Source organism: Erithacus rubecula, assembly GCF_903797595.1.
Source record: "Erithacus rubecula genome assembly, contig: SUPER_Z_unloc_7, whole genome shotgun sequence".
Lineage (NCBI taxonomy): Eukaryota > Metazoa > Chordata > Aves > Passeriformes > Muscicapidae > Erithacus > Erithacus rubecula.
In genome coordinates, this window is record NW_027635539.1 from 551,360 (window position 1) to 570,874 (window position 19,515).

General features: G+C 40.7%; 1 protein-coding gene across 4 annotated transcripts in view; it reads left to right on the top strand.

Moving 5' to 3' along the window:
* The first annotated feature begins 18,918 nt into the window (after positions 1-18,918).
* ZNF462 (zinc finger protein 462) overlaps positions 18,919-19,515 on the top strand; it is an 87,641-nt gene continuing 87,044 nt past the window's right edge. For 3 of the 4 annotated variants that reach the window (XR_013777309.1, XM_079331685.1, XM_079331688.1), the window contains exon 1: positions 18,919-19,138. The gene's annotated coding sequence lies outside the window, so the exon portion shown is untranslated. The remainder of the gene's footprint in view (positions 19,139-19,515) is intronic. The other variant, XM_079331687.1, reaches the window with a different exon arrangement.

Below are 19,515 nucleotides of genomic sequence, written 5' to 3' on the forward strand. Positions count from 1 at the left end.
TAAGTTCATGCAGAACTTAAGTCTGTGATTAAAATTAGGCATGCATTTAAATTCCATGTGGAGCTGGGACCTCAATGAAGATGGCTGTTGGATCAACCTGCTATGACCTCTGCTAAGCTAATAATAACTCAGCCTTTTGTAGTATTTTATTTTTCTCCAAAAGTCTAATTTACTCACTGTGTCTTGTAACAGAAATTTAAATGGCCTGGTTTTTGTTTTTTTTGGTTTTTTGTCCTTTCTTCTTCTGTGTAACACTGTGCAAATAACATTGATTTTTCTAGCCCTGCAAATATTTGAGATTATATGAAAGATGTCCCACACCTCCCAGCTTCCCTCCAACCCATTCTGTAACACCTTCTGTACACCAAGGAGGCATATGAAAGATAAACATACTTCTAAAGTTCTAGGTGCTTTTAAAGTTCTAGGAAGGAAATAAAATCAGTTGCTGTAAAAATTTCAAATTTCTGCAAACCAAGTTTAAGAGAAAACAGGTGGGTGTTTGTGTGTGTGGCAGGACAAATAAGAATGATTAATCACCCATACCACCAGAGATTCCTAAATTGTCCTCTTTTGACCATTGAAAAATGTGGTGGCATGAATAATCAGACAGATTTCCTTCACTTTCTCCTCTGAAGGAATTTTGCTTCCTTGCTGGAAGCTCTGAGAGGAACTCTGAGTACGCTTGACTGATTGAGAAGCCAGAGGAGATTTTTAATTTTTGTTTTGCAGATTCATATCTATGTATTTAGCTAGTCTACTATCCTAAAGGAGAAAAAAAAAAAAAAAAAAAAAGAAAGAAAAGAAAACAAAAGCAAAAACGAACAGGCCATGGGATCATCTGCATCACTGCTGTAAACAGATTAGCCCCATGTCATGTGAAAACTCCTTATCACACAGCTGGGATTTAATCTCTGAGGACTCACCCTTTGCTGCATGGCCCTGCATGTCCATTTCACCCTGAAGTTCCAAAGGCAGAATATTTCAACAGTGCTTTTTCCAATTTACCTATCTCCCATATTATGAACAGAGACAGCTGATCTTCCTTCTGATTTTTAATCCTTCCCCCTTTCTATTCAGAAGGACTGCTTAACCTAAAACCTTAATCCTTAAGCTTGGAAAGTCTACAGTCACTTGCCTTCATAACCATGTTAGCTTTATCAGTGCATCATCACAAGTACTATTTTTTCTTTCTGTTTTTTTTAACAGAAAGTCAATGTGCTAAGCCTCTCCTCCAGCACTGCAGTCTTCTGATATTTCACCCTGCTGTCCTCGCCCAGCCTCATAGATGGGGCATTTTTAAAATTTTATTTTATCATCCTGAGCAAGCCAGGAAATCTTGGTTAATGGAGAACCAAAGGATTAGCAAAAATTTCATATCTTACCCGGGCAGAGTAGAAAAATATCTTTACCTTGACCAGACAATTAAAAACAGGGTCAAAAGCCAAGCATTGTGAGGTCAAGGAAAGTTCTGCCATCCACACCAACAGGCCAGAACTTTACCTGAGGTGTTTTATTTGGTTCCAGGGTGCACTCAGCTCTGGTTCTGCTCTCTTTGGGTAGAAGCTCAACTGCAGCTTCAGCCCTTTTTTTTTCCAGTGAGAAACCACTCCTACAATCGAGCATACAATGTTTCCTTTTCCTTTCCCTGAGAGTGGCTAATAACCTCACTCTATATTAGAGATGGGAAAAGGCACATAAGAAAGAGATGCTGAAAACCAAAATTCATTATTTCTGCCACTCATGGAGGACTTTTTCTTCATTAAGAGAGTTATCTTGAGGGCATAGGGGAGCTTTAAATCCTTTTTCTCTAGTTCAGACTTCTGTTCTCATACACTTTTACCACTCCATCCAAGCATTTCTCCACTTACAGGCTTGGCACTACATTTTTTTGTTTTTTCTACTGCATGTCTCACCCAGCTACCTCTCCTCTTTTAGAGACATACAGAACTTCTCCATGATATGTGAAATGTCTCTGTTAATGCAAGATATTCAAAATATATGCTTCACATTTTCTTCCCCCACTATCAAATTGGATAATATGAGATTAAATAAAGCATGTGGATAGTCTTGTTCAGCTCTCTGGTATTCATGAAAAAAAAGCTGAAATACTTTCTTTTTTTCCCCTGAATATTTACATTTCAATACTTAAATTTGTTTATAGTATAACTATTACTATATTTTTTAGATTTAACTCATTAAAAAACAATTACAGGCAATATATTCCCCTTTTTCTTAAAAAAAAAGGCTAACTTTTGATGAAAAATAGAGAAAATTTGTAATACAGCAAACAAAGATTGACAAGTTTAGACTTCAGTGATTATTACATGTGAACAACTTAACCTTGAAGAATTTCCATTTTTTTTACTAAAAAGCCATGAATGAAAATGACAGCCTAGTAGTTAATATCTGATGCCATAAATTAATCAAAAGCTGAAGAAGGACCTGTAAAATGTCCATTATATGACTTTTGTGAGAAAAGCAAAGCAGTTAAGCCTCCAGTCCTTAACATCCAGAGTTCCATGCCTAATCTATAGGGAAGACATACAAATACAGCCTTCACTGCATGGAATTTTCTGGAATAACAAATTATTGTAGATTTATGGCATGTGTGCCTGCACACATCTGGAATCTGGCAGAGGAAAGTTAACCCAGCTCCACTGTAACCACACTGTTACCTACTGGGCAAGAATTTTGCAGACAAAAATGGAGATTTGTGTTTCCCACACACTACCAGTGTGCCCATGATCAGCACAGGCAGCTTGTGCTTCCATCAGATTCCTCCTCTGAAAGGCTTGTTGGATGATTGGTGAGATTAAAATAAAATAAAATAAAATAAAATAAAATAAAATAAAATAAAATAAAATAAAATAAAATAAAATAAAATAAAATAAAATAAAATAAAATAAAATAAAATAAAATAAAATAAAATAAAATAAAATAAGCATTCTTGATTAAATAGAGAGCCTGTGTAGCTTCTGTGGAAAATTGAGGCCTATTCTGGCTTACCTTAACATTTATATCATTTTTTGCATGTCTGTTTTGCTCCTAATGCAGAAACTGATGCTGTAGAGATATTGTAGGGTCAAGACTTTGGAATTCAAATCATTATCTTCTTCTTCACTAGTATTATTTATTTGATAGTGTCATGCAAAATCAAGGCTCCATCCTATTCAACTATTCACCAGCATTGTCAAGCAGAAGAGAAAGAAAACATGCAATTACCTAAGGTATGCAGAATTTGTCATGTTAGGTCAGCTTGATCCCATCTCTGACAATGACCAACATCAGATGCTTGAGGAAAGAATATGAGGTCAGAACAACCACAGAGAGATCTTTTCCTGGTATACCACTCCACATTCTGAAAAAGAAAATAAAGTAAGCCTCTAAATACAAGATTGAATATATGCTATGAGAATTTAGTTGTGTAATTGCCCCAGTGCTTAGTGTCATGCATGTCCAGATGGGGCTTCTAATCCAATCTCATACTTTGAACAGCAGCTGGCTCCAGTAACTCCATCAAAAACCTCCTGACATGCTGCACCCCAGAACAGAACAGAACAGAGCAGAGCAGAACAGAAAAGCGTTTTGAAACTGCAGATTTGAAAGTGTCAAGGAGCAGCACCTTGTCAAGCACCTTGTCCACTTTTACCTCAACACAGCTCAGATTTTCAGCTCTGGCCAGGTTTGGATGCCACCACTTCTACAAACCCGCATCCAAAACAGGCTTAATTGGGAATGAAATAAGGCAAATACATAGAGAATAGGAACAAAATCCACCAGGCTGCTCCCTGTGCAGTGGAAGCTCTAAACTCAGAGGAATCTGAGGGCCTCTGGGGGAGTTAACACTGTCAGGATGACAGTCCCAGTGCTACTAATACTCAACCCTGCTATTTGGCCAAAATAGAACAGGCAATCCCTTCATTTCTGTGGAACAATCCTCACTCTATTGAGCTTGGATTGAGGAGCCTGAAGCTTGCCAAAACTTTGACTTTATCAAATGTTTTACAGTAGCTCAGCCAAAATCAACTCACTTTGACTGGTTGAAGAAGCTTTCTGTTCTTTTCTACTTGGAGTTCGTATTATATGCATCACTTGGGTTCTCTGAGCAGTTCCCCAGGGCTGAGCAAGCCAACTGAGGTCTGTGGTGTTTCTGTGTTTTTCTTACCCTTTCCCAACAGGTTGCTTGGGCTTGCAGGTATCCTGCTCACAATCCTGTATGTTTCTTTGCATGCAATCTTCACATACACATAGCTTGTGGCTATGTGTTTGCATGAGCCAGAGCAATTTCAAAGAAGCTCAGTTTCCTGTTTAAACAACAGTGCAGTTTGGAATTGTCCTTTTAAGGCAATTTCTTAGTGTGGCCCCAAGCCCTGACAAGACACTCCACTCTGTTCAGCAGGTGCTGCCTGTGCAGGCTGGGGATCCACCATGCTCTGCAGGCATTATGGGCATTTGTTACCTTGGAAAACAAATGGAAACCTGATTGAGGCCCCATGGGTTATTGTTCCCTGCTTAAAATCCTTTCTGAACTGAAGGACTGATGGATTCTTGAATAAAGGAGCAAAGTGCAAGTACACTTAGATGGGAACAGCTTTTTTTCCCCTTTGATTTGTTCAAATCTGTGGCAGGAAGGGGACAATCCTTTGAAAAGGACCATCTGAAGATGCCAAAAAAAAAAAAAAAAAAAAAAAGGGCTAGCAAATGAGTTCAACTGGTAGCCCATAGCTCTACAGCATGACCTCAGTAGGTGAGACCTGAAGCAGGGTTTTGGAGAAGAAGCAAGGAGAAGTGTCCTTCCCCTTCCTGGGAAGTTAAGGCCACACTGGAAACCAAGGATGCGTGGGTGCTTCTCCCCCTCCACTCTGATTCTGTGCTTGTAGAGAGAAAAAAGCCAGTGCCAGAGCTGAGGAAGAGGTGGTAGAGGCTGCTGGAGAGGATAAGGATGGTGGAACTATATCCAGAAGGAAGCACACTCAGAGCAAGGAATATTAGATGCCCTCAAAGTTCGAGTCAAGCCTTGTTGTGGTTAGTGGGAAGATTTCCATTCATCTGAGTGGAATACATTAATGAGTGGTGGCACACACTGTTTATATGGTAGTGAGTGTGAAGTTCCCCAGTTACAGGAATGAATCAGAAAGGTGCAAGCTCATCACTCGTATGAAGTCTTTTTTAGATACTGATCACACTACAGGAAGTCTTTGATCTTCAAGGAAAACCACACTTTGCCTTCGGCAACAAGGAATACACAAACAATGAGGCAGAAATGTCCTCCTCAAGCAATACTTGCTGCTGTTACACCGCCTTCACCACTGCAACAAAATAGAAGAGAGAAAGTGACACGGCTGAAAAGCTCTGAGTGGAAACATGATGAGGCTGAAGTTCAGGACACTTTGCCTATTATGGCATGTGGCTTCCAGACTGATCAAACCTGACTAGCATTCATTTCCCCACCAATTGTTTCCTATATCTGGCAATTCAATTTCCAGCATTCCTCCTGCTCCCAGCCCCACCAATTGTTGAAGGACAGGACCTGGATGCGAGTGGCTCTAGAGGTGTTAGAGGCATTTGTGCAGAAATTTGTGCATTTCTGCAGAAATATCAGTGCAGCTGCATCAGCAGGGTGGTTTGAGCCCCTCTCTGCCACAGGATGTGAGGTGAGGTACTTGTGTGTTGAAACATGGGAACAGGGATTATTTTTGAACTTTCTGTGCTGTCATGCACTGACTTCCAAAAAGAGCACTGCTTTTGACCTGATGAGAAGATTTCCAAAATTTAATGATAAAATTAGAATATGTCCATACAGGCATCACTATATTACCTTTTCTTTTTTTTTTTTTTTTTTTTTTTTTTTTTTTTTTTTTTTTTTTTTTTTTTTTTTGAGAGAGAGAGAGAATTTTGTGTTTGGACGCCATTGTTTATAAAGTCTTATTTATAGTACAGTGGGTGCTACAGTACTTCTAGTTAACAAGCTAAAAATGAAGAAATTTCACTTGTTTCAAATTATTTTAGGGCTTAACTGTTTAATTAAAAACTAACACTTAAATTATTTTTACTTTTGACTTAATGACTAAACACCTGTGACCCGCAGTGCAGAATTTTCTATCTAATCATAAAGTGCTGCTTAAACTCAAGAAGAAGTGGGAAAAGAAGAAAGAAAACCTTTGCCGTAAAACTTCCATCTTGTCCTTTACTTATTACTATATTCTAAAACTCCAAATTTCAATTTTTTTACCATGTGACATTACACACTTCTATTTAAACTATGCACCAGTGATTCTAGTGCTATCATTCAATTTTGGAAGCCTTCTCCAAAGCCTCATGTCAAAAGCAGTGCTCTTTTGGGGGTCAGCACAGAATGTTCAAAATTCCCCATTTCCAGGGTTCCAACATTTATGAATTGCCAGAGTTAGAATAATTCATGGTTATTTCTCTTATTCTTCACTCAGCCAAACCCACCCAGTCCTTAAACTGAGCATGGACACATTTTTTTCCTGCTAAGTGCATATTTTCTTCAGTTTTGAAAGGTTTGCCTTAGCCTTTGTGTAGCTCCACCTTTATTACAGATCTACTCAACTGTGGTCTTTCCAACTTTGGTTTGTACACCCTTCTGCTCCAGTCTTCTCAATATTTTGAATGCACTGGTAATATATTGCTGCTGTTTTGATAACACTTGCCTGAGACACTTCAGTTCAGTGGGTACTAGTCTTTAGTGTCCACCATTCCCACCCAACATTTTTCAGAATGCTTGCTCTGCATTTAGGTTGAATGTTGTTTATGTGACTGGAACGCAAACATGAATTCTACAAAATTTGCCAAGATGAATGGATTGCAATTCCCATTCAATTTTTTTTGCAAATCTCAATGGCTGTGGTTATAATTTTCCCAAATTCCTACACAACATTTTCCCTACATTCCTACATCCTAGAATGGATCTGTTTAATCTAGGGTGCTAATAACTTCTAAAGTGTCTTAATCAAAGAGTTGTGAAATATACTAAATTCCTGTTTTAAAAGTCTTCAAATTACTTCAACTATATTCACCAAAAAAATTATAAAATATAAATATTTTTCAGTACAACTATTCTTTTATTCAAACCTCCATTAGAGAAGACTTTTTTTAAACCTCTCCAGATATCAATTAGGTATTTTAAAAATTGAATCAATTTGAATTAGTTTAACACTTACTTAAATGCAAAAAAGAATAATTAAAATTACTTTTGCAATACCCATTTTCTGTGCATAGTTATACAATTTTGCCAAAATGCTACTATTATATCTTTGGTAATTTTTAATCAGAAAATGAGTCATTAAATTAAAATACAGTGAAAAAGTCATAAGAGTAATTTTTACTTCCTCTTCTGAATAGAACAAAAAGAAAATTCAAAATATACAACCTCTTGAATTTAAAAGTTTGATTTCCTGACAATTTTACTTAGTTGCCATTAGAAATACCACACTGATTAATGAAAAGAACCCTGAAGTAAGAAGGATTAATTTGTGGCCTTTTGTGGTGTGTTTTTTAATACTTTCGAACAGGTTTAATTGTTCCATTGCATGGCTGAAGTGACCCAATATACTCCTGTTTCTCAGGAAGATCAATTGAAAGCTATTGCATCTTGTTCTCTTATGTTCCAGAGAAAAGGAGAGAATAGGGAATGATTTATACTCCCAAGACCTCAAGGAAAAGAGTCACCAGTGGCAAGGAATGGGATTAATTTGATTTTTGTCCTCACCTGCAAGATCATTTCTTAATGAAGCAAAGAACATGATCAACTGCACTCGCATTTCAAAATGTGAGTGCTTTTTTTGCCTTTCACAAACTTTTCTTTTAAGACAGGAAAAAGTTGGATGGCCCTCTAGACACACAATTCCTCATCTACACAGGATTTGGTTCCAACACTTTGTTCCAGGTCACATATTTGGCCTCCAAGGTCCTTCCCAGCCCTGATTTCACCCTCGAGTGCCCAGTGGAGAAAAATGAGCTGAGAAGGGTTGATAGACCAGGAGGGAAGGTGGGACTGGATTTAAGGAGACATCCCTTCATCCACTCCCAGTGGAGATAAAAGTGTCCCTCCGGGGCCCTGGGGACAGCCAGCCCTGCTGGAGAGTAGATCTTTGTGAAGGACATGGGAATGCTGCTCCTCACTGTGGTCCCCAAGGGATGGGATAAAGGAGAGAGGACATAACCTGGCTGACAGGAGATTTCAGGGGATTTTAGGTAAGCAGAAAGCCCTTGCAAAACTAGGCAGAGGTGAGGTTGAAATTGTGAGGAAAACACAATGTGATCTTGATTGGTGACTGATTTTTTTTTCCTGCCAGTAAAAGTATGAGCAATAGTTACTGCACTTCCTACCTGAGAGCATTCCAGCAATGGGATTCTTTTATACTGTTGAATTTTACACAGCAAGAAAAAGAAGAATTGCTGCGATACAGTGAAACTTTTGTGTCTGTTGCAAACTTCTTTTTATAGTGCATGCCCACAATGCTAAAAACTGCACATAAACTTGCTCTTGCTGCTCTGCCTTGGAATCTAATAAAAAAAATTAGGAATAGTGTGCGAGGCTTATTAAAACTGAAAACTACAAAATGCAAAAAAACTTATTTACCCTGTGGTGCGTACTTGAATTTAGGTACTTTCATAAGATACATCCATCTGCATTACTGCAAATCTCTTAGGTGGTTTGGTGTTTTTGGGGGGTGTTTTTTGTGGGCTTTTTTAATGTAATTTAATAATGTGTAAAATAACTTGAAGTAAGAATAATGGGATGTAGAAAACCATGAAATAAGGACTGCAGAAGAAAAATGTCATCTTTGCCTGTATTTTCACAGATGTAAGTTGACGAAAAAATCGGTGTTCGATGGTTAAACTATGAAAAGGATTGAATAGGAATGATGGAATTTCTTTTGTAAGGCAACATTAGACACAGCAGAGAGTATTGGTGCCTTTATATCACAGAACCCTCTAGGAGAAGGCTCCTCTGCATCCATGTCTGAAAATTAACAGTGAGGAAAAATAATAGACCTCCAAACCTGCATTCTTGCCCCAAAATGCCCACTCCTCAAGTCGTTCATGTTTGAACAAGGTTGGATATCCACGGGCAGAAGAACTGAGGAGAATTTTGAGCTTGGCACAGTAGGAGCACCCTGGTGGCAGGATGTATTTGGCTTGGCTGGAACTCCTTGGCTTGTGGGCAAACGATCTGGAATCAAATGGGTTCCAACACTGAAATGGCAGGAAGCCTCGAACAAAATGAAAAGGTTTGGCAGGCTCCATAATCTAGGAGTGAAATGAGGCTCCAAAACATGTTCCAGAGCTTCTGCAACTGGGGTTGTGGGTCAGGCAAGAAGATTAGTCTTAAAGGCTTGTCTACACAGGAAATGGACTGGTTATATTGAAATGATGCTACAAGAGCTTGGCTGGTCCATTTCCTGATGCAGATGAGACCTTAGCAAGGCAAAGAAATCCTTATGAGAGAGGGAAAGCACAAAGTTGGCTGGGCTTACCCATCAAGATAAACTGTGTCTGTCTCTGAGCTTAGTCTGGAGATTACTTTTAGTCCTGCTTGCTGGGGAAGACCAAGATAAAACAGTTTATGGAAGATGAATAGGTTAACTGGGAAACTGGGATCTTTCTGGTGGTGAACACTGAGACAGGAGCTGCACAATGAATGGGAATGCCAAGTGTCCACCTCCCGTGATTCACACCTCCTCTGCTCGTGTCCTTCAATCCCCAGCTCAGGGGTCAAGGAGCAGTTGTTTAACTGAAGGACTTAACAGAATGGGTGTTTGAATAAACTCGTGGGGCACTAAACTGCTGTGAATTGATATTTGATCAGCACAATCAGGTAGTATTTGGCGGAACAAAACTGGTTAACACCCGCCCTCCAACCCCAAGAATACAAGACCAAAAGTGCATAAAGACATTTTGAGCTCCTCACCAGCAAACCATGCCTGAGTTGGTGTGCCAAAGGATTCTTGTTGCTGTGAAATTACATGGCAGCTTGATTTTACACTGAAGACATTGAAACCTGTGAGTAACTGGCTATGAAGGCAATTAATCACTCAGTACATTAATCCCAGGAACAATTAAGCAGGTAGGCAAACCAATTAATTTATTGGAGTCCCTATGTTTTTTCTAGTATGCCATGGGTTCTTGCACTGGAAATTCCCACTTGCAGCTTGAAAAGTTGTCAAGAGGGAAAATGGATATCACAATAGCTCTGGACTTTCTCACCTGGAAGGCACAAGAAACACTTTGAAATTAAGTAATAAAAACTTCAGAGGGCTTCTATGAAATTATCAAAAGGGAAACAGTTATACATATGAGCCCAGCTCTAAAGCTGAGGTTTAAGTTAGAAGAATGTGAAGAATGACTATTTAAGAACATACTGAGATGAATGAGAAAGTCCAAATATCTTGGAGCTATTGCTCCAGGCTCTCTGCAGACTTAGAAGTACCTGCATCAGGTGTGTTTGAGACACATTTATCAGAATTTAATTTGCAGTCACAATGACTAGAAACACGTTATACAACATGCACACTTGGACCTTGGAGAACAACCAGGCACCAGGGAGAAGCTTCCACAGGCAACAGCTCCTGCAGCAAACACCACAGAGAACAGAACAGGCAAGCAGCAACAAGTATGATAATCTAGTCTAGAGACTGGGAGCAATTGTCAGTGCAAACTCAACTGAACTGGAGCTACTGGCTGCAGAATATATATATTCTGGCTGGAGCTAACTGGCTGCTGATTATATCCCTTGCATACATACCTTGCTTTCCTTCTGAAACGCTATGAACTTGCTATTGCCCTCACCTTGTCCATCCAAAACACGAACACTTACAATTCCCCAATAGTAAGCTACTAATTTCTTTGTGGCTGTTCTGAAAAACTTTGCCTTGGCTACCTTAGCCACAATCAGTTCTGGTACAGCTCCTAATACCCACTCTGTCCCTTTCAGTCTGTCCCAGATACCACTGCCAAGTATCAACACACGATTCTAGCTATATCTCAGCCTTCTCCTGAATCCCCTTCTCTGGTTACTACTTGCATTCAAGTAAAATTTAAGTATTTATCTTTATTTTTGCTTTTTTGACTCCCCTTCCCTTCCCTTCCCTTCCCTTCCCTTCCCTTCCCTTCCCTTCCCTTCCCTTCCCTTCCCTTCCCTTCCCTTCCCTTCCCTTCCCTTCCCTTCCCTTCCCTTCCCTTCCCTTCCCTTCCCTTCCCTTCCCTTCCCTTCCCTTCCCTTCCCTTCCCTTCCCTTCCCTTCCCTTCCCTTCCCTTCCCTTCCCTTCCCTTCCCTTCCCTTCCCTTCCCTTCCCTTCCCTTCCCTTCCCTTCCCTTCCCTTCCCTTCCCTTCCCTTCCCTTCCCTTCCCTTCCCTTCCCTTCCCTTCCCTTCCCTTCCCTTCCCTTCCCTTCCCTTTCCTTCCCTTCCCTTCCCTTCCCTTCCCATATAAACTTTCCAAGACCCAGAACAGAAATCACACTCACAATAATATAACTAACATATTTGCTAAATATCTGCTCAATTATATCACTTCTCATTCCATGTCAAGTTTTGATGCTCGGCATGTTTTACTATTAGAATTATAAGTACCATCTTGATTGCAGCTATATCTTTTGAAAGATTACAATAAAAAGAGTACCACCCACTTGCAGTTGTTAGATTTTCAGATAAATTAGTCCATTACTGAGGAAATGATGGGGTTTTTTTCTGCCATCTTCTTTAGAAATTAATTCAAATATTAAAATATTGATTGGACAGGTGGCATTTACATAGGAGACTGATATGTATAAATAATTGTTACCTTTCTGAAGACAGAATGGGATGCTAAAATATTTTTGCAATTATAGGTGAGGATTTTTTCCAAATATGCTAGTACTATTTATGGACTTTCTTTTCTTCTCTGCATCTTTCTTTTTGTCTACCTTCTCCCTATTAATGGGATCAGCCCAGTCACCTTAAAAGCCTGTGCTTCCATAAAAGACCTGGAAAATCCTGATTTTTTTTTTGTGCTGGCAAAAAAGAAAGAAAAATGTGCCAAGCTGTTTCCATGTGTTAGTGTAAAAAATATTACTATGTGCAGTCACAAGACAGGTAAGGATGACCATAAGTTATGAAATACATTTGATTTTTTTTCATATACAATGTAGCAGTCTTCTTAAATATGAGGCTACATTTCATGACAACAGGATTGGCTATCCCTGACTAAATCAGTCTACAATGTTATCACTGAAAATATGAACTTACATCACAAATGGCACATCTTCAATTATTCTAGTGAACACAACAGCTATAAAGATAAAAACTGGAAAAAATGCTTTCTACATAATTATCACAACACAAGTATGGTGAGATGTTGCAGAAGAAGGGCTCCTTTGATATAAAGTGTATTAAAATAAATTAATGCAGAGAAAAACTCTGCAAAAGTGTGGTTTAAAATAAAGGAGGTCAGGTGAGCATTAGGAGACAATAACTCTGGAGAGATCAGAAATGGGAGCAGAAAAGAAGTGTAATTCTTAAAAAACAGACTAAGACTTTATGAGCTATCACTGTATCATAGATAAAACACCAGTGGAGAGAAATACATAATTTGAATAGATAACACCTACATGTAAAAAGAGAAATCTCTAAATTACTGTAAGGAATTGGTAAAGATTATTAACCCAATTAGATGCAAGAATGAGCCAAGCAGGAGGTTTAAATTAGCAGTTTATCCACTGGAGTCAATGAAGCCAGCCAAATTGCATCAGCTGAGAATTTGGCTGATCATTTGGAGATGTGGAATAGGGAAAAAATTTAAAAGTTCCATAAATGCATGGGATTAGAGAAAATTCAATCTTTTAACATAGGTGAATGGCCAGCAAATGAATGAGGAAGATCTTGATTTTTGTCTGGTCACAGATTTAAGATCCTGAACAAAATCTTCAGAGGGATTTTGCCAAAACCTCTCCAGAGCAGCAGCAGCAGTGACAAGCTCAGAGGGAGGAAAGGTGTGCCCAAAACAAATGACATTATTAGAAGAATAGAGCTTTGGCAGGCACTTCAGTGATGTTCCACTTTCTGCAGTGTGCATCCCTCTGCTCCCAGGGAACATGAACTGGAACTGACCCACGGGCACCACTGGGACTTCAGCAAAAGCCCAAGAAGAAACAACTTCATTAGGAAATAAACTATAAGCTGAAGTAGTTCAAAAAGTAGAAGATAAAATACATTGTTTCCTTTTTCTATCTTCAAAGGCATGCAAGATGGGAAATCAACTGTGCCTGAATTCCTTCCACAGGCAAAGAAAATACCTGCTGGAGTTGCTTCAAAAGAGGGAACTTGGGTTAACTTTGCAATGTAACAATAAAAATGTCATCAAAATGCATATACCAGACAGATTATTCTGTGGTAGCAGGTAGTTCTCTACAAAGCCAGAGATGGCCTTGATCGATTTTATGGTGTGTGTAGAAAAACTGGGTAACAGATAAACTGGCTAGGAAGAGGAACTCAAGCCTTTTGGAGGCTGTATTTTATACAGGTTGATTAGGACTCACAGAATATAAGTTATTTGGCTGGTATTTGATATCTTTAGGTTTTAAAAATATTGAGGTGTAAGAGACATATCAAGAGATGCAAAGGTTGTATTTAGGTCTTGGGGGAAAAAAAAAGACAATGCTTTTCTCATGGATATACAAGCAAAAATAGATTCATATTGAATTGCATGCATCTAGTAAAATATGTAAGGAGAGGGGCACACACTGGAAAATGACCAGTAAATATAGCTAGAAACCATTTGTATCTAACCCATAAATTCAAAATCATTTCACAAATCACTCCGTATATCTCTCTTCTGAAGGCAAAATCAAAATGTTTCTCTCCTGAAGTTTTCTTAGCAGTGAGCATAATGCAATATTGGGATACCGTACCCCAACCAGCAAACTGCTGTCATTGTCCAGAGGTCAGATGATGTAAAATGACTGCAATTCCAATCTCATTGACTCCATCTAAAGCCATGCTGAAGGTAAATAAAATCCACCTGTGTCTTTTGAAGGATTGAATTTCATAAAACTACAGCAAAGAATATTTTTCTTCTAAAGATTTCAAAAGTGAAAAAAAGTGAATTTGATTAAGCCACTGCTTTTTAGTCCTAAGTGGAGTCAGAATGTGCCTATAGTTGCTTGGAAATCCTTGTTATGGTAACTGCAAATTTTTGCAAAGTCAGTTTGTTGCTTGTTTTGGTGGATAAAACATCCTTTTGACTAGACTGCATTCTATTATTTTATTGAATCAAACTTTTCATTGAAGAGTGGATATATGCTGACAAATTACTTAATAAAGATCTAGCGCCATTTGTGGTTCATGTTTTGGTGACTAACAGTTTAGTTTGGTTCCAACCCAGTAAATTTTAACACTGAAAGTATTCTTTCTTGTTAACTCTGCTGCAAGTTTCACTGGTCTCCAAACACAAGTTTTTCTGCTGCCTGCACTTTTTGACATGTTCTGAGGCTGGGGAAGTGTGAGCTGTGGTACCCAGCAAACCCACCTTGCGGTCTACCACAACCTGCCAATGCCACTCATCCATTATTCTTGTCTCACGCTCAATTAAAAGGTTTTGGAGAAGGATTGTTTCTCTTTGCAAAGTGATTTCTTGAGTCCTGGTCCTAGTGAATAGTTTCTGAAGAACATTTGGGTAAAAAAATCCAACCATGAGGTTACTCAAGCATTTGACTGTCAAAGCTTCAGCTTCCTCAAAGGAGCAAATCTTCTATTTCTAATGATTGCCACTTACGCATCTATCAGAGAAGGAAGTGACTTCCAATACCCAGCATGGTTCTCACCAGTGCACTTCTCTTAAGCATTCTCAGCAACATAAAAATACTTTTCTATGGGTATTCAACATGTGTGCTACATTCTAGGGTGTTCCTTGCAGACTAAGTGATCTCACTGTGAAGAGTTTACTCTTGGAGAAGCCAGCCTGAGCTCTGACAGGTTGAAAATAAAGCATTTCAAATTTTGTTACCAGGCTGAAAGTTTTAATATGAGAATTTTCTGAAGAGGTATTAAGAGTCAAGAGTTACACTATTTACGTGTAAAACTTTTTGAATACACTGTTCTCTATAACAGTACTTCCATAAAGGAAATTTTCTTGATGAGATATCCCTTGTCTTTCATAGATTTGAGCAAGACTTCAGCACTTCTAGGCAACCAGCTTCTCCTCAAAGTCCTTTCACAAAAGGTTAAAAAAATAAGAGACTTACCAGGGTAAAGGTCAGATCAGCACGTTACTAATCTTTTTTAGACAGGAAAGTGAAATTCTCTCAATAGCTGGAAAACATAATATTCTACAGACAGACTGATTGTTAGTTGTTCAATGAGCTGATACAATACTTACTTGCCTCTTGCGTACGGATTCTGAAGCCTAGCTCTGGTAGCATAAAACAGCTGGGAAGAAGAGGAGAATAAATACAAGTTCATACAAACTTGTTGTAGGAAAAGGATTATATTCTTCCAGATCTGGGAAGGAAAAAAGAGAAGCCACTTCCAGTTCTGTGAGTGGACATTATCAACAGTGCTTCACTGGTGACTATGTACAAAGATGATGTTTTCATTTTCTTTTTGTCCACACTGTTTTCCCGACGTCTCCTGCTCACTAAGGCTGTGTCCACTGTCCATGCTAAATGTACCAATTTGCCACCCCAAGGACCTAATCAGACCCCGTGGAGAAACAGATTTGGCTTGATGGAGTGGGCTAGGAAGAAAGTCAGAATAGCACCATCTTGATCTTCCCACTCTTCCCTCACTGTCTTCTCACCCCTCTGCCTGCGGTCCTGCCACCCTGGGGCTCACTGTGCAGCCTCCATGGGCTGCTGTGGCTGCAGGAGAAGGATGCAGGTGTCAGCCACAGCCATGCAAACCTAACTTATTCCACAACACCCAACCCTAGATTTGGGGATGAAATGCTTGGGATCTAGCTACGGCTGGTCAGATTTTCTGGGTGAGGAAAGATGCAGTTAAACCAAGAGACTGGAAGAATGTTTGTGTTTGTTTATTTGTTTGTCTTAATTGCTTTGTTGGTTTTTTGTTTGGTTTGGTTTGGTTTGGTTTGGTTCTTTTTTCCCACACCTGGCTTTTCTTTCCCCTGGCTGCATGGTGGAACACCAACCATCTACCACAAAACAAAGAGCAAAAGCTTGATTTTTAATTTTATTATTATTATTTTTTAATTATTTAAAACCAAGATCATCCCTTCTCCTGTGGCTTCCAACCAGCACGGAGGTGGGACACCATCTTTGTTGGAGAGACAGAAAGAAGCTGAAATGCCCCTCTAGCTTCACCACCCGGGGGGCAGCTGACGAAGATTCTGTCCCGGCTGTCCCGGCACAGGAGCCCGGGCCATCCTGGCTACAACCCGATGTCCCTTGGCGACTTGAATGCCAGCACCCAGAGAGAAGCAAACTGTCTTCATCGCCGTTAATGAAAACGCGCCGTAATTAAAGACCAGAGGGCTGTCAGCACGATTAACTTTACTGCCGGGGGCGGCACCGGGGCGAGCCAGGAGGGTCTGTCCGCTCGCCCACCAACCGCGGAGGATCCTGCCTTCCCCGGGCTCGTCCCCTCTCTCGGTAGCCACAAACGGCTGTTTCTCAGCGTTCCAGGGCTCGGGGGTCTCCGGGGAGGCTCCCCCCTCCTCTTTTCCCTGTTGTCCGCTTCTTCAGAGCCCAGCGTGTCCTCCTCGCCGCGGGCTGTCCCCGGCGGCGCTGGGAGCGCGGTGGGACACGGCAGAAAGCCCGCGGGAGGAAGTTATGGACCACCGGACCCCTGGGGAGAAGCCCCCCGCTCCGTGCCCCCCCGCGCTGCCCCACGGCACCGCGGTTCCTCCGGCCGCCCTGACCTCCTCTTTCCGGACACCGAGGGTGCGCGTCCAGCCCCGCTGTCCCCCCGCAGCTCGGGGGGCTCCTCCGGGACCGCTGAGGGAGGGACTCCCCCTCCCCCCTCCCAAGGACCGGGGGGATAGGGCGGGAAAAACCCTTCCAGACTATCTCCATGAAGATGCGGTTTCTTTCCTTCTGGTCAGAAGTAACGTGTTTTGGGGTTGTGGGTTGTTCTTTCTTTCTCACTCTCTTTTAATTTATTTTTAAATTTTGTTTTGTTTTGTTGGTTGTTTTTTTTTCTTAAGTTTTTGGTTTTTTGGTGGCTTTTTAAATTTAAAATATGATGCTGAGAGACAAAGAGGTGAATTATCTGTCTCGGTGTTGATGGTACGTCAAAGCTTGCAAAGCCCAGGCGCTCTGTTCCTGCTATGAGGATGATTTATAGAAAATTGCAGGCAGAACACATGCACATTCTGGCAGCCGTAAAGACAGTCCCTCCCTTTTCCTTAATGTTCTTTTATCAGCTTCTTAGGAGGTGTCCGCTCCGTTTGTCTGCATGAAACCAGTAGTCTTGGTAGGAATCTTCAGTTTTGGTGGTTTTTTCCCTTTTCCTTAAGAAGTATTCTCTAAATCCAACAGTGCTCCTCCTGCCCAGATATTACCCTTCCTCCCATTTCTCACAGCACTTGTTTGGGGTGGAGCGGGGGGAGCGGAAAGAGGGGAGAGGAGGAGGAGGAGGGAGAAGATCTTTCTCTTGTTTAGTCATTAACTTGCACGGCTCAAAGAAAAAGAAGATTTAATGGGAGAGATCCTGCATGTGTGCTTTGTACTCATGGCATTCTTGCAGATAGGAAGATCATAGGGTGCATGGGTTTAATATTTGACCAGTACCTGGGCGACCGATTTTCGTTATTTTAATTTAATTTAATTTATTTAAATTTTATTTTATTTTATTTTATTTTATTTTATTTTATTTTATTTTATTTTATTTTATTTTATTTTATTTTATTTTATTTTATTTTATTTTATTTTATTTTATTTTATTGTTATGGTTAGTATTCCTGCGTTTGGTCTTCAGCTGAGCTGAGAGAGACAATGAAGTTCTAACATGCCTGACTTCTACCAGAGTCAGTAAAAGCTGAACTCAAAAATTTTCAGGAGATCACCTCAGGTTCACCACTCATATGAAACTTCCTGGGTGCAGGAGGATCTCCCCCTCCCACCCGAACCGGAGCTCCGTGGTTCTAGTCTCTCTTCCAGCCATGCAAAAGTGCAGAGCTGGAGAGCTGGAGAAACCCCACTGATGTTCCAATACCAGTCATGCCCTTGTGCTCAAATTGATTTTGCCTCACTCTCGCGTATTGATTTACTGAGTCTGCACGTAAACCCTAATTCCTCCCGCCCCTCCACTCCCATCCCCCTTTCACCGCTAGACATAACCCCAGAAAGAATCTGACCTGGTGCTGTGGAAAGACTGGGGGGGGGGGGGGGGGGGGGTTGGGGGGGGTGGGTGGTCGCGCTGAGGTGGGATTGTCGAGCAAAAGAAGTAGCTCAGGACAATACTTAATAGAAACGAGACTAAATAAAAATGCAGGCTACAGCCGCTTTGTCTTTGTCTGCTTGCCTTCATCACCCAGATACCTTTCTTTGTGAGCCTTGATCTTTAGTTTCCACGGTTTTAAATAATCAGTCACAAAGAGGCAGACAACTAGGTGATGGAAGGCATAAAAGTTATTTTAATTGGAATTATTTATTTTATTTTGCAGCAAAAAACCGTTTCACCAATGTAGGAAGTGATTTTGGTGATAGTAGTACAAGCTCTCTTTTCTCCCAAATGTCTGTGAGAAATAAAAAACCTGGAGATGACTGTCTTTATTTCCAGGAGTAGACTTCAAAATACGTGCCAGAAATGGACAATTTGAGTGTCCTTTCTCCACATCAAATGCGAGCTGGAAGGGGGATTAAAAACCAACCACGTGGTAGATCTGGTTTTATACTTTGCAACCTCCAGCTCCATTTATGTTCTTTACCCTGCTCAGGGAAGATTAGCCTCTAGATGGATGTGTCTGAGGGATCACCTCGGGGGCAGATCTGCATGCAGAAACCGGTTTTTGTCATGACTGGAAGAGAGCTATGACCCAGCAGAGCCCTCCATCCGAGCGGCTCCCCCAGCATCGCAGGAGCTGCTGAGCGCTCCTGCACAGGAAGCTTTGTGAAGGCAACAGCTTGGAAGGGGAAGATCTTCAGATCTTTCCCCCTTCTTCTCCTCGTCCCTGGCCTGTGAGTGATTCAGTGTCCCAAACCTTAACTTTTTGTTGCCACCTTCTTCCTCTTAATCTCCTTCATCTTCAACACCTCCTCCTATATCACTATCATCATCTCCTCCATCTGTCTGCCTGCTGGATTTCTCTCGCTTGCTTGCTTTCCCCCCTCCTCTTCCACCTCCCTCCTCTTTCTTCTTGCCTTTTCCTCCTCTCTTTTCTTCTCTTTTCTTTCTCTTTTTCCTCCTCTTCCCCTACACGTTGTTGTTGTTGTTAGAAAGGATTCTTGCACCCCCTGGTGCTCTTGCGTTTTGTGTGGTAGGAGAGGAGATTGTCTTCTTTCTCTCTCTCCCTCTGGTTGCTCATTATTCAGAGAGAGACACAGAGGGTGAGAGA